This window comes from Xiphias gladius, chromosome 1, assembly GCF_016859285.1.
Source record: "Xiphias gladius isolate SHS-SW01 ecotype Sanya breed wild chromosome 1, ASM1685928v1, whole genome shotgun sequence".
Taxonomy (NCBI): Eukaryota; Metazoa; Chordata; class Actinopteri; order Istiophoriformes; family Xiphiidae; genus Xiphias; species Xiphias gladius.
This window is the reverse complement of record NC_053400.1, coordinates 30098990-30113671: the sequence shown is the minus strand read 5'-3', so window position 1 is coordinate 30113671 and position 14682 is coordinate 30098990.

Sequence of the window (14682 nt, the reverse complement as noted above, 5' to 3'; positions counted from 1 at the left end):
ATAAAATAGTATTTTTTTTTATCAAGAAAAATAATGTAACGAAAAAAGAATATGGAATATCTTCCCGGCATGGAGGTATTCATTATTAGAGGCGATACCTAGTCTAGAAAGAGAAAAAAAAAGGCTTGGTCGAGCCTCACAACATTTCCAAGGAAGTCTGAATTACTGAACTGGACTGAAAGAAAATTGATTGGAAAACTATTTTGATAATCAATCAGTTGTTGAAGTAGTTTTCCAAGCAAACAACCTCTGCCTCCAGCTCCTGCTGCTTTTCTATGTTTTATATCATTGTAATTAAATATCTTTTGATGTTTGGCTGTTAGTTAGTCACACTTTGAGGACATCAATTGGGGTCTGGCAAAATCTTTTACTATTTAGATTAATCAAGAAGGTAATTGTCAGATTAACTGGTAATGAAAATAATTTTTAGTTGCAGCCCTGTTGAAGTTGAAGTTGGATTTTATTTGATTTTAGACTTGTTTCACTGGTTTTGATTTGGATTATTTCATGCATGGGCTGTGAGTGTGTCAAATCAGCAAGCATATTTCCAATCTGACCACTTTTGCAAATTCATTTGGGGACTAAAAAGGAGTTTTTTAAAAAAAAATTAAGACTACAAGTTGCACAAGAAAAGCAAAGGATATTTACTATAATCTACAAGAAGGTTTGGTAATAGGTAAAGTGGATTTATATAGGAAGTCCAAGATCAGTGTAATAAGCCTAAAAGCAGCTCTTTACTATTCCAGTGCTAAGACAGGCCTCTCTCTGTGTGTGTGAGAGCAGTCACTTCATCATGCTCCAGGCTCTACATGCAGGACTAGTCATACTGGATTAGGCCCAAGGCTCAGATATCATTAGTATCCAGTCACAGAGAAGGATTTTGTATCAACAATACTCTCATTACATAAGCACAGAGAAAGCTTTCCAACTAGGAGGCTCTTTGTTTTGAATCGTAAGCTCTCTGATTATAAGTGAATCCATTGAGCCCCCATATGGACGTGTTGATCATCAGCCTAAATCAAGTGCCTCAATTAAATGGTTTAGTGTTTCTCAGCAGGGCCCTCGTTCCTGTAAGTTGGACAGTCATACCTTTGTATACCTGGATTATTAAATTTGTACATGTGTTGGGATTCTCAGGATATCAAACTCGTTTTTTTTTTTTAAAGTTTTTTATTTTTATTTCTTTGCAGCAGGATACCCACTGTTGACACCCAACCACTGGCTGTGTTTACACAGTGATTTACAAGATGTACAAGAGCTCGGTTATAAACCAACAAATTTGTGATACTGAGATCAGGATTAGTTTTTCCCAGAGTTCCAGGGAGCTGTTACCTTAATTACAGGAATCCTTGTCCAAAAACTTTTTTTTTCACCTCCTCTATATTTAAAAGGTGGCTCTGAAAAGTTTGTAGCTTGCTTGGACTCACAGCAGAACAATGGACAACAAACGCAGTTTCCCAGGAAAGTATCGAGCTGTACATAGAAAACTGTCAAACCACTCCTGCAGCTCAATCATCCTCTCTGCTCGTCAGCCTGTGATCAATATGATGCAAACACCAAAACGATTTCATGAAAAAACAGTTGGTAAGTGCAGAGCTTCTGCTAGCGCAGCTAGCTGTCGCCCTGTTGTCCTGTTACGCTGTTGCATGCAACATGGGCTAACGGCTAAAAGCGCTAAACAGCTAACTGGCAACAGACAGCTACAAGCTGACAAACAGAAGCTGTGTGTTTAGCCATAAAAACATGAGTGTTTGGGACATACTCAGAATACAGACTGAGAGCTGAGAGAAATACACAATATATCTTTACAGTTACAATACACAACAACTAAAAAGTGGAAACACAAAGTCAGACAAAACAATATATGTTTTAGCTTTGCTAGTGGGCTGGCAGCTAAGCTATACTATTACTATTTTGCTACAGGAATCCTCCTCCAGAAATACCAAAACTATTTCGCCAAGATACGCAGGTTAAATACACAACATCTATTTTTTGCTAGCACACTTCGCTTTTATAGTTTGCCCTGCACAAAATTGCACGGGGCACAGCTAAACAGCTTGTAGTGAATTTAGCCATATTTACTGGTAAAAATATGATTGTTTGGAACATCCTGAGAATGCAAGCTGAGAGCAGAGAGAAGACTTTACTTTATGTACAGTTACAATACACAACAGTAGCTGCATTTGGCCAAACCAAGGTACTTTAGCCACAGTGGGGTCCCCCTGTATTTTTAGCAACCATTTAAGTACAAAGAAAGACATACTATTACAACCCTGATAAAAACTTGGTAGTCTACAACAGACTTAAACAAAAATAAACCGTCTACAGTGAAACTGACTTCGGCATATAGTGACTTGTTTCTACTGGTTAATGCTGTCAGCTCATTATGGTCAAGTCTTGACTGCCCGCTTGTGTTTCATGCTAAAGCTTGGCGTCACCATGCAATTTCTCAATTTCCTGGTCAGTGTCTCACATACTCTGGCCCGTATACATGACCACCAATATTTCTTTTGGCACAGATTATTTCTTTCCCCCGTCACAGTCATTCACAAGTACCCCTGTGCTGCCGTCCACAACAGAAAACATCAAACATGAACAGTCTGAGACTCATTGCAGAGCTGGTCTGTTGGACAGAGTTGTTAGCTCTATTTATAACTCCTTTCTCCAAATTTACTCTAGAAGTATGTATTAAAACAGAAACGTCAATGCCGTTTTTTAAAATATCCCATAGAGTCAAAATTTGCTTCAGTAAGTTTTTGGTATTTCAACAAAAACCCAGATATACAGTACCTTCAATGACAGTAAAAATTCAGACTAACAAATGCCAAAACATAGAAGCGTGCCGATATTTTGACTTCAAAACAGGGGGTTCAACTATTAACATTAATCTGGACTACACCCTATTTAGGTGCTCAAGGACCAGGGCCCCGTTCCAGGCTTTTTTCCCATTGATATATTAGGAAAGCTGGATTCAGTCAGCCCTCCTGCCAATTTGTCCCCAGTGGACAACTGCAACAGAAAAATCCCCTGCTGCCCAAAACCCATTTCCCCCATAGACTGCCATTATAAAAGAAACGTCCATTAAGCTTTTGACAATGCAGCTCAAAGTGCCACCAAGGTCTACATAAATGATGCCAGTTAACTGGTATAGGAGTCTGGAACCTACATAAAAACAGAGTAATTGTTAACGGTATTAGTTACACCTGCTTTTTCTGCAACAACAGGAAACATGTCATTGTCCCAACAATGTAAGTGGTTATCAAATGAAATCAAATCAACTCAGGCTAGTTCAATGGTAGTGTATAAAAGAAGGATTGGTTTAGTCTTTAACGCTGTAAAATCACAAACAGATTGACAATGAGCTACACCCAAAGAGGACTACTTTTTACTTGCATAACCAGCAACTCATCTGCATTTTCTCCCCATTTACTTCCTCACTTTTTGTAACTGGAAAGTTTTATGAGCTGTTCTTTTCTCTAAAGGAGCTTATTTGTCATGTGGTGATCAGTGTCGTTTCTTGCAGCAGAATAGACGGTAATAGCATGTAGTTTGGGCGTGATTGGGTGTGTTTCTGGGTGAAAATTAATGAAACCGCCAAAAGTGTTTTGTTTTATGTGGCTGCGTCTCATTTGCCATCTGGCTATAGTGAGGGTAGGAGATAAAAACCAGTGTGTAAAAGCTGTAGTTTTACAAAAGAGTGCTCAAGAAGAGAGCTTGACACAATCTTCAAGTAATGTAGTGGTATAACTGAGGAACTGATGCCATATCATGTGCTAATTACAAAGAATGAAACCAGGCATTAAGTCGCCATAACTTCCTTGCCATGCGGTAATATGGAAAACTGGAGAGAAAAAATTCTGGCCTAGTACTAACATTAGTCTTGGACTACGTGCTTCTTACACAACTCAAAAAACTTCTTGGGTGTCTTTGCTTTCCTTACCAGCACTGACTCTGATGAAAGATGACACAGAGACACTGCCCATATATCAGCAGGAAAGAGATATGTCCGCATGGGAAGAGATGGCCTCAAACCACCAAATAGGTACTTAGTGGGTTCCCAGATATTTACAGCAGGACGAAACCTTAACTCATCCTGAGTCATGGACATGACATTTTGGCTCCTGCTGAAGAGGCGACCTCAGAGTCAGGATGTGGTCAAGAATTTACAATCCGTGATCTGAAATCTTATTGTACTTGTGGGACAGAGTGAAGTCTTTACAGACAACAGGGTCAAACAATTGTGTAAAAAAAAAAGTGAGGGCAGGGTAAGGTTTCTGTTAAAAGGGGCATACCAGTGGTGTTTGGAGTTGTAAAACATTCACCTCTGTCTAGCGTCTAGCTTACATTTTCCCCATTTTCCTCAAATATATATTTCTTTTGAATATTTGATCCTTTCGCTATATTTGATTTCTTCTTTAGTGATTTTTTGGAAACTATTGTTTCCAGCAAAGCTCTACAACGGCCAGTCAAAGTCAAAGCCAACACTTCTGGTCGATTCCTGAGTGACTTGCAAAATGTCACCACAATAACTTGGTGTGTCCTAGAATTATAATCTGCTGTGGAGTGTTTTAAGCATCTCAACCAAACTCCATAATTTCAACCCATGCGTGAGTAGGCAAGGGCCCTGTAGGACGTTCAAGTGACAAAGCCCTCTAACAGCTGTAGTAATCATGACAGGAGGAAAGGTGGAAGTAGGGTGATGCTGTGATAGAACCATGAAGTCTGCAGAGGGAGGAGGTCGGGACGGATGGGACAACAAAACACTGGACTTTAACTTTGAAAACCGCTTAGTCTCCAGTTTTCGACCGACACTCGGTATTGTCCTTTTTTTAACCATGGCTGTGGTCATTCTCAAATTGTAACCAAATGGAAATTATTGTAACCATGACGACAAAGGTCCCCTAACCTTAACGAAGTAGCAATTTAAACCGAAACCATAATGTTTCCCTAAACTTAAGCAAGTTGTTTTTGTGACTAAATCTAACCAAACATTCATCATAGCGGACTAAGATCACAAAACAGTTTTATCTTTAAAACGGCAAAGTCATCCTGTTGATATTGGCACCAGGTCAGAAAACGCTTATGCGTGTCACGGAGGGCTCGGACCAGTGGTGTTGTTTAATTTGGAGGATTTGTTGGCTATTTACAAGTGACAGTCATCTGTTAAAGTTGACACAGCCATCATTTGCAATCTGCTTGCAAACAGGGATCACAAATCACTTTTGTGAAACAGGCCTGAAACAACGCACTAGCACCAACAAAGCCCCGTGTGATGTTTTAATGCAGTGCTGTTTTCATCTGTTTAGACAGCATCAGTCTTAAAAATGTATCCTATCCTTAAGATTTATAAGTGTCCTGTTTGTAGACTCGATTCCTTTTTTTCCACTGTGCTCTTAGAGACACTTTTTATACGCACTGAACATTCAGAATTATTTGTAACGTTTATCGATTATCTCGCTCTCTGGCTGTTTTCCGTCCTGATCAAGAATAACAACAGCTTTTTCTGAAGGAGGGAAAAACGGTCCTGATATCTGTAACTGTGTCGACTCTGGGAAGGTGAACCCGAACTGTTGACACTAACTTAAAAAACACTGGTATTATCCTAGAAAAAAGAGTCAGTGCTTTAAGCTCGCTGATCCATGACATGATGCGACATGACATTCTCTATCCCTCACAAATAAAAGCTGCTCCGTGTTTTGTTGCAGGTCCTATCACAGGTGAATAACCCACTTCCTTAAAAAAATGAGGAGGTATGGGGGCTGTGTGGGGGGGTATCTATCACCCCCCCATTCCTCTTGAAAAACTACTAACTAAGCTCAAGAGGCTCTTTGACAGCGACCGCAGCCACTTCTTTTCAAGTCAAGCGTCCTAATTAGTGCCTTTAAGTGCATGCAGATCCTTACGCGCAGCACCATATGCAGGACTGAATATTCATGCGGGCGGTGAGCTGGGTGTCCCTGCTCCGGCCCAAACGCTGCGTTTTTTCATGCCCTCATTATTCTGACACGCTGACAAAAAGCAACAAGGCAAAGAACAAGAAGGAGAGAGCAAAGTCAGAGGCAAAAGTTCACGCCAAACTTCGTGGCAGAAGGGAAGGAGAAATGAAATTAATTTACAGCGTGCTTCGTGCTGGCGATGTCAGTGTTTTGCTGATGTCGAATCCCAAACTGATGTTGAGTTAATACCAACAAGCATCTCACTTGATTACTTGGGAGTGTGTCCTTGTATTCTGCTGGACTAACTAAGGTTTTTTTTTTTTAATGTTTCATCTCATTATCAGCCCATGGTGAATATTTGAAATTACCGTTGGCTGTTTTCCAAGGCACACGTGTTAAGATTAAATTTCCATCCTCCAGCCTTTGACTCATAAGCAGTGGAAATTTTGAAAATACAGCTTCCTGTCTTCCAAATCGAAATAAAAAAAAAAGACTAGAAGTCACTTAAGAAATAATAATAAAAAAAACTGTCAGTATTATTTACATTACCAATATGTGCTATAAATCACAAGAGTGCATCGCATACAAAAAGGAAAGGCGACTATGATTCATGCAGCAAAATATATTCATTTTTAGCAAAACATTCAGCCAGACATTGATTTCAGTTCCTTGTGTCTTGGAGGTTGGTTATCGAAGTGAATATTCATTTGCCATTTGGTATTGGTCAGAGTTACAGTACATCATCATAGTGCTGCAGTGCAGTTACGGGTAACTCTGGTTTTTTACCACTTGGATATTACTCTTGTAGTTTTGGCCATCAGATATGATTACACAGTGCACACCAACTTTAGGGCTATATTGTTTGAGTTGTTTTGGGTTTGTCCTCCAAATGACAAGAGTTTCAAATAATCTGGCTAAACTGTTGGCTTTATTTACAACCCGTCTGATTGTTCATGTTTTTTTTGCCCCATCACACTTCGCTGTAGCAATGTCACAGTTGGGTGAGTGTGTCAGCCATTTTATGTAGATGGCGGATGGTTCAATCCCAGCTCCTCCCGTCCTTGAGCAAGACACCGAACCCCGAATTGCCTCCCAAATGTAAGTCACTTTGGATAAAAGTGTCTGCCATTTCTGTGAATCCCAGCAATTAACTTAGACAGTCTGCGCCTACGACTGCATCACCAAGCAATGATAATGCAAGTTGAGCAAAGAGATACTTATATGTTTTTTTTTTTATTTGTTGCCATTTATAGTAAAGTAAAAGGAAGTTGTTAGCTGTCCAGGAAATTTATATAAATTACTCTAATTACTGTGGAATACTTTATAAAGGGGTTGGCAGTACGTATGCAATACTATTGAGAAGTACTGAAGCATTTTGCTGTCACTTTGGGGGAAGAATGTGCCCAAAAGCTGTTAATCTCTACGAGCAAAAATGTCCCTGATCACCAGGCAGATAAAATCATCTTCATAAATTAATGTTGCTATGTCACAAACGCTCTTTATTATCGGGCAAATAATGAGACCCTCCCCCTATCTTGACACCATTATCACAAAAGAGGCTACGGTGTATGACAGGCATTTTAATTGGCACTCAGGAAGTGAAGTGTGTTATTTAGTGAAATAGCTGCAGTTGGCACTTTCTCTCACAAACTGTGAACGTTTGTTTCAGGAGTCAGAATGGCAGCGTCAACAGAGGAGCGGTGCTGCGGCAAGTCACGGAGAGGCAGCAGCCGCAGCAGCAGCGGTAACAAGCGGTGGTATATGTGAGGGGGCGTGTGCGTGTGTGGGTGAATGTAGAGTCAAAATAATTTGACGAGTGCCTCACTGGAGGGGGAATGTGAGCTGAAGAATGAAGAGTTGAGTAGCTCCAGTGCTGACAGTGCTGCCCGCCCTTCACCTTGCTGCTCCGCTCAGGCTTCAACACCTCCAGCAGCCTCCCGGTTGGACGAGCTCCAAGTGCCGCCAAGGTCAGGAGAGCACTGTCATTCAATACCACTGCGTGCGTGTGTGTGTATGCGCGCACACGTGTGGCGCGATGTGAGGGAGGGGAGGGGTGAGGGCAGGTGGTACGGACATGTGTGCAAGAGCAAACGCAAGCCTAGACGTGTGTGTTTGTGTATTGGTTGCTGTGGTAACTGCAAAAGACACTAACAATGGCAGCGGCAGTGGAGTTTGTAATGTATTTCTCCTGGCTTTGTTTAACTGTGTGTGTGTGTGTGCGTGTGAGAGAGAGAGTGTGTGTTTGTGTTTGTGTTTGTGTATGTAATAGACAAATCGGAATATACACCAGCTCTGACACTCCCACTACCGAGCTGGAGCGTCAGTATGTCAAAACACCATACCAGTGTCCTCACATTCGAATAAAGCAAAATATTCGGAGTCATAGCAAACAAAATTCTCCACTGAATTCTTTAAGTTGACAAAATACTGTAAGTGCTGGAGATCAAAGTAAGATTAAAGAATAATATTCTTAGCATAACCACACACTTTTACCATATGTAAACGACACATGAAACTAATAAGAATAGAGAGCTTACAGCAATGGAGATGTTAATTGATAGCTTTACTGTTTTTCAGTGCTAGTAAAATCTTGCTGTGCATCATTTGCCGGCCTTAAAAACAGATCGCCGTGGCAGTCGTATCATATTACCGCCAAACACCAGCATAAATATATCTTCTGAAAGCCAGAAGCTCACAGGAGCGTTGGACATGTTGGCAAGTTTCACTGATTAAAAAAAAACAAACAACAACAAACAGGGGTTAACGGCTATTTTTCTCAGCTACCTCTGCTCCAGAACAAGAAGGTTGAGAAAAATACAGTCGTTTCAACTCCCCGCAACGCAAGTTTGGAATTTTTCAGTGACAGAAGTCAGCCTTTCAGTTTGCCCGGTGAGAAGCAGTTAAACATTACTTTCTAGGAATGAATGACATCTGTGAGGGAATAGTTTGACGTTTTGGGAAATACATGCATTCGCTTTCTGGGAGTTAGATGAGTACATCGATGCCACTCTCACATCTGAATGTCAAATATGAAGCAGCAGCCAGGGGACAGTTGGTGATTTGTCTGCAGATCATATACAGAGCATGCAACCCTCACAGTATGCAGAACACAGATACTGAATATTTAGACTGTTTCTCCATAATTATTGTACCATCTGAAGTTGAGCATCCGCCCTTGACTGTCCGAGTAAAAAGTTTGACCTATTAATTATATGCAATTTGAAAACTAGCTGAATCTAATCACGACTTTTGCTTTAACTGAAGGTTTTTTTTCTGTTTGCGAGTCCATCTGTCCCAGATAAGAAGCTTCCTACTGTGGAGGATCCTGCCAGCTAAACGCCAACTCTCTTTCCGCCGTCTCCACCATAAACCGTCTGCCGTCTACAGTGAGAGGGTGCGGAGACAGTGGTTTGGCAGTGAGAAATAATCCCTCTGATGTCCGTCATTCCGCTTTCCTCCTCTCCTGTCATCACACTGGAGGGTCTCCAGTTGAAGTCTGAGGAGTACTCACCTCCCTCGCTCCCTTTCTTTCGATAATTCTCTCTTTCCTTATGACTTCCTCTCCTCTCTAATTGCCACTCATTTATGTCCACTTCACAGCGCAGAGTGCCACCAACCGATGGCTGAATGGTCAATGGTAAAGCGATTGCTTATTCCTTTCCCAAATTTTGCCCCAAATTGCATGAGAAGTCTTTCTGTCCGCCCCTTTTTGTCTTTCTCTGTCTCATTGTCTTTCTGTTTTTTTTCTTCCTGGCTCTACAGGAAACATCTGCCCTGTGGTAGTTTTTACAATCTGACTGGGTAATGAGAGGAAATGAGAGTTTATCTGCTTCAGAGACAGACAAGGGAGAGAAGAGTCAAACTCCTCTGACCCCGAGCAGGAAAACAAAGCTTAATTTAACTGTTTCTTGGGGCTGCAGGCCACTAATAAACACATAGATTGTTTTATGGGGAAGCTATGCTGCCTCTATGCAGAGAAATATAAAACTAATCAGTATTTCCATCTGTTGAGGTGAGGAAATAGAGAAGGCAGGCACAGAAAAAACAAGTACTTTTGCGCTTTACTTAATTTGAATCCACATCCATTGCAGCCTCTTGATCAGCATTGCATAATGGTTTTACCTCACCACCCAGGTAGCCAGTCAAGTCGCGGACTGTCTGCACAGTCAGTTGTGTTCTGCCCCGAATAGATCGTGTGTAACCCAGCTCTGGCCTGTACATGGCTGCCAGATCTGACAAGCTTTTAAAGGACTGGACTTCAGCAGATTTGGTGGGGGGGGGGGGACCCATGTTAGCAGCACCTGGGGCATCCTTGGGTTGGGCCAGCATACCTGAACATATTCTGGCACATTGTTCATCGCGAGTCTGGCACGGGGAACCAGTAATGCTGCATTTAGACTACTGCGTGGCCAGATAATTTTGGCATCTTGACTGCAACAGCGTAAAGGCTGCTTCATCACCGTGAAACATTTTCTTTTAACAAACCTGTGCGCCAGCCGGGATTAGATATCACACTACAAATTGAATAAAAAAGGACCAAAACATGAATGTGTATATTGTTTGATATTGCCATATGTTTACGGGCAAATAAAATTTGTATTTCTATGTCTATTTGTGTGGGGAGATACTCAATAAACAAGACTAGGTCAAAACCTAGTATACGACTGAAGTTGGAAGCTCATTCATGTCTGTGTCAGCCGCCGGGCGGTCAATTGAATGAGACACATAGAGACGTGTGCCTGCGGAGGGAAAGCCCGACAGAAAGTAGAAAAGGTTTGCCCAGAGTGTCGCTAGATTTGTCGCCGGGTGCTTTTGTGCAAAAAAGTCGCTAAGGGGTCTGAAAAGTCAGTAAATCTAGCAACAATGGCTCTAAGTTGGCAACACTGCCTATAAAAGCCCCCTGATGACAAAAAAAAAAAAATGTTCACGCTAATTCATTCTGAAAGAGCAACAGTCAATGGGGAAACTCCAACACTCGGCCAGCCAACCAATGGTGTAACTTCAGCACTCAGTTACACAGAAATCTGCTGACCGAAGGTGTAACTTCATCACTCACTGGGTCCGTCAGTCAGTGTGTTCCGACGAGTGATGAGTGACTTTGACTCAGGATGACTGTGAACTGAACAGATGCTCCCAAAAATGATTTATTGAGTACAGTCATGCTCAGCTCAACGCCCTGTCTTTTAGGGAGCACCTTTTCAGTGTGTGGACACCTTCTACTCTTAATACAGTTTTTGCCTTTGCCCTTTTTTTTTCACTATTAGTAATTGAAATAATAGATAACACTAGTAGAAGATATGCAGGATAAAATGCCAAAAATAATCAGAAGACTACCTTGTTTTGACTGTCGCCATTGTGTTTGTGTCATTTGTAGAGGACGTCCCCAGTCTGTAAATCTATTTCAGGTACTAGGAGTCACATATGTCATATAAGAATATGTAATGCGGAAACAAAGAAGGGATTCAGGTTGGTTTCTTAATCTGATCAAGAAGAGGTTAAGTTGCATAAATATTTATGATCACACAGCGGTACGGCTCCTGACTGTCCCCTTTATCGACTTCTTCATAGATAGCTTGAATTATTTTGTGTTTTATGCTTGCTTTAGTTGACCGCTTTCGTATTTCTCCCTGAGGTTTACTTCTTTTGTCTTATGATCGTTCATGTGACGGTTTAAACCCTTGCACTCACAGAACGAGGATAAAAACCCACTGACCCTACACTAAGTTGAACAGTGATGAGTGAGTAACATACAAATACTTGTACAGAAATCCAGCTTTTGTCACTTTACAAAAGGGGCCAGTAAGGGACAAATGGAGGCACATCAGCGTTGAGTGGATGTTCAAATAATCTCCATTGGCCCCATGTGATGGATTTACACTAACAGAATAAGTGACTCTGCTTTCATGCGTAATAGGCCTGATTTAATTCCCGCTCTTACTTTGATTATTTTTATGTGTTTACTTGCATACCAAAAGAATGCTCTCTTAATATTCCCAATTTCATGCGCTCTTGCATAATGTGATTATTGACTGAATGCGTATGCGTCCGCTCCGAGTGCCTGCACTCAAAGCTCCTGCTGTCATAAATTACAGTTACATCCGTCCCAGGATATTTCTGTTGCCTGCGTGCAACTCCCACGTTATTAATCCAGAGAGGGAACCATGGAAGCTAGATGTAAACAAAGTGTGATAGCTGTAAAAATGAACATCTTAGGGTTCATTGAGCAAATAAAGTAACGTGTGAAGAACAGACTTATTGGCTGAATGCTGTTTAAATGTACAAACAGTCAGTAAATGCAGCCCACTTTGCAGTGTATCGCATTCTAATTGGGATTTATCAGAAAGAATGCGATTTGAAAACAATTAGATGAAGGATGCTTACAAAACAGTTTTGTAATCAGCTTTGTTTTATATATATACATACATATACATATATGTATATATACATATATATATATATATATATATATATATATATATATATATATATATATATATATATATATAGCACTTGTAACAGCAGCCAGCGTCTCAGCTGGAGCTGAGCACAGTGATTTGTTGGTATTTCCACGAATATAACCAGAGGAAGAGGGTTAGGAAATCAATATATGAAATATGTCAGTAGAGCCAAGAGGAACGTGAAGCTCCAATATTGTGTTTCTATTTCCAAGATGATGACATTTCAGGACCATATGTGAGCTCAAACAGTGACTCTATTCTTAACCTATCGCAACACTGTACCCCCCGGATGCTGCGCCACAGCTGGATTACATCTGTCTCCAACGTGTGGAGAAATATATATCAAAAACATACATGATATCCTGTTTTGTTTATACATACACACAATACTATTATTTGTTTTGTGTGTTGTTTATTCATATTTATTTATCTATTATACAGAATACTGCTTCTAGTTGAAGACCAGTACCATAAAATCTTAAATACTGGGAAGGGCTTTTAATTTGACTTATTACAGACCTTATTTTGTTCACCAGGCCTTTATTCGATACAGTGTTATTACAGACAAGTCTTTGTGACTAACTGTTCTTTTGTTTAAACATATTTTTTCATATTTTTGTTATAAGCCTCTCTCTCTTCTGGTCTGCTACATATCAGTTGCATTAATTGTGATAATCTGCTGTTGCTGCCGTTTGCCGTTGATGCTAACTCAACACTTCCTGCATCTGTTCGACATTAAAAGCCGTCCGTCAGTTCAAGGGGTACATTTCCCAACTGAATCCTGTTAGTGCTTCTGTATAAGTATGCAACATATTTTTTTCTTCATTATATTCTTGTCAAGTTGTTTGTATCTTGCCAAATGTTGTTTTTTTTTAGTTTGTTTTGTGTGTGTGTGTCTTTTTGAACTATTAGTTCAATTTTGCTTGATATGATTCAACTATATGCAGTAACTACACATTTAATAAATAGATAAGTTCATATATACAGAATGTTGTAAATTTTGTTTTTATGCCTTGAGTATGACATTGTATCGCTGTCTCTGAGTTATTACGTATATATTCCAATTTGTTTGGCAGTTTTTTTTTAGTGAATGAGGTTTCGGCATTCTTGGGCTAAGCGAAGGTCACAAGTAGGTGGTTGGGGAGGATGATGGAGGTACAAAGAACAAGACTTTGACCCCGGGAGGCCGGGAATCCCCAATGGCTGGGATTCACATCTTGTGTGGTTAGGTTTAGGCAACAACCGGATTTTGATCTTTGGGAAAGATCATAGTCTTGTTGTGTTTTGTGCTTGGAGTCACCGTCGACTTTTAAGATATTTTACCATGACCGTAACCAGGCGCTTTGAGTGCCTAAACATAACAATAAAAAATGCTATTCATGCTGTAGTTCAAACAAGCAGGCACTGTACAGCAACAGCAGAAGTTGTAGGGAAAGCAAAAGGTGAGATTTTGCAGATTACATTTGCAGAACATTTTGCAACATAGCGGATACATTCATTAAAAATCTTTATTAAATCATTATTTTGATAATAAAGATCATTCGGGCAGCATTACGTATCTGCACAAATTAACTTACTTACTTATAAACATAATTTCCAGCTTTAAAAAAAAAAAGCTTTTGTTATTTCTGTCTTCTCTGTATACACGACATCTGTGTCATGTCTGGCCGCCCTGGAAGAAGGATCCTTCCTCTGTTGCTTTTCTTGAGGTTGCCTCCCTTTTTTCTACCCAGTTATAGGTTTTTCTTTGGGGAGTTTTTTCTTTATTTGAACCAAGGATCTAAAGAAAGAGGGTGTTGTATGCTGTGCAGATTGTAAAGTCCTAGCAAGCAAGTATGTGATCACTGTATTGGACTGTATAAATAAAATTCACTTGATTTCACTAATCTTTGGAAATGTTCCATGTGAAATGTTCCACTTACATATCTTTCTAGTGAGTCTTTTCCAAATATCACCCCATACTATACAGTTTATCTACGACGTCCTTGTACTATATTATATAGTCTAGTATATGTTTTTGGTTCCTGACACAATGATACATGCAAAGGACATAAAAAAAATATAGGTATTATTGTGTTACCATGTGTATTACTGTGAACAGAGGAAGAAAGTATTCAGAGCCTCAGGACAGATTTCAACTCATTGACATGTGATGACGTGACACCTGTCCAATTTGACGGTCAGCTTCGGCATGGATTAGAGCTCTGTTTTCTTAGGTGTGTCTGTGCCCGTTCTTTTTTATCTTCCTCAACCCTCCTTAATGTCATTCATTGCCCAATTTTCAGCAT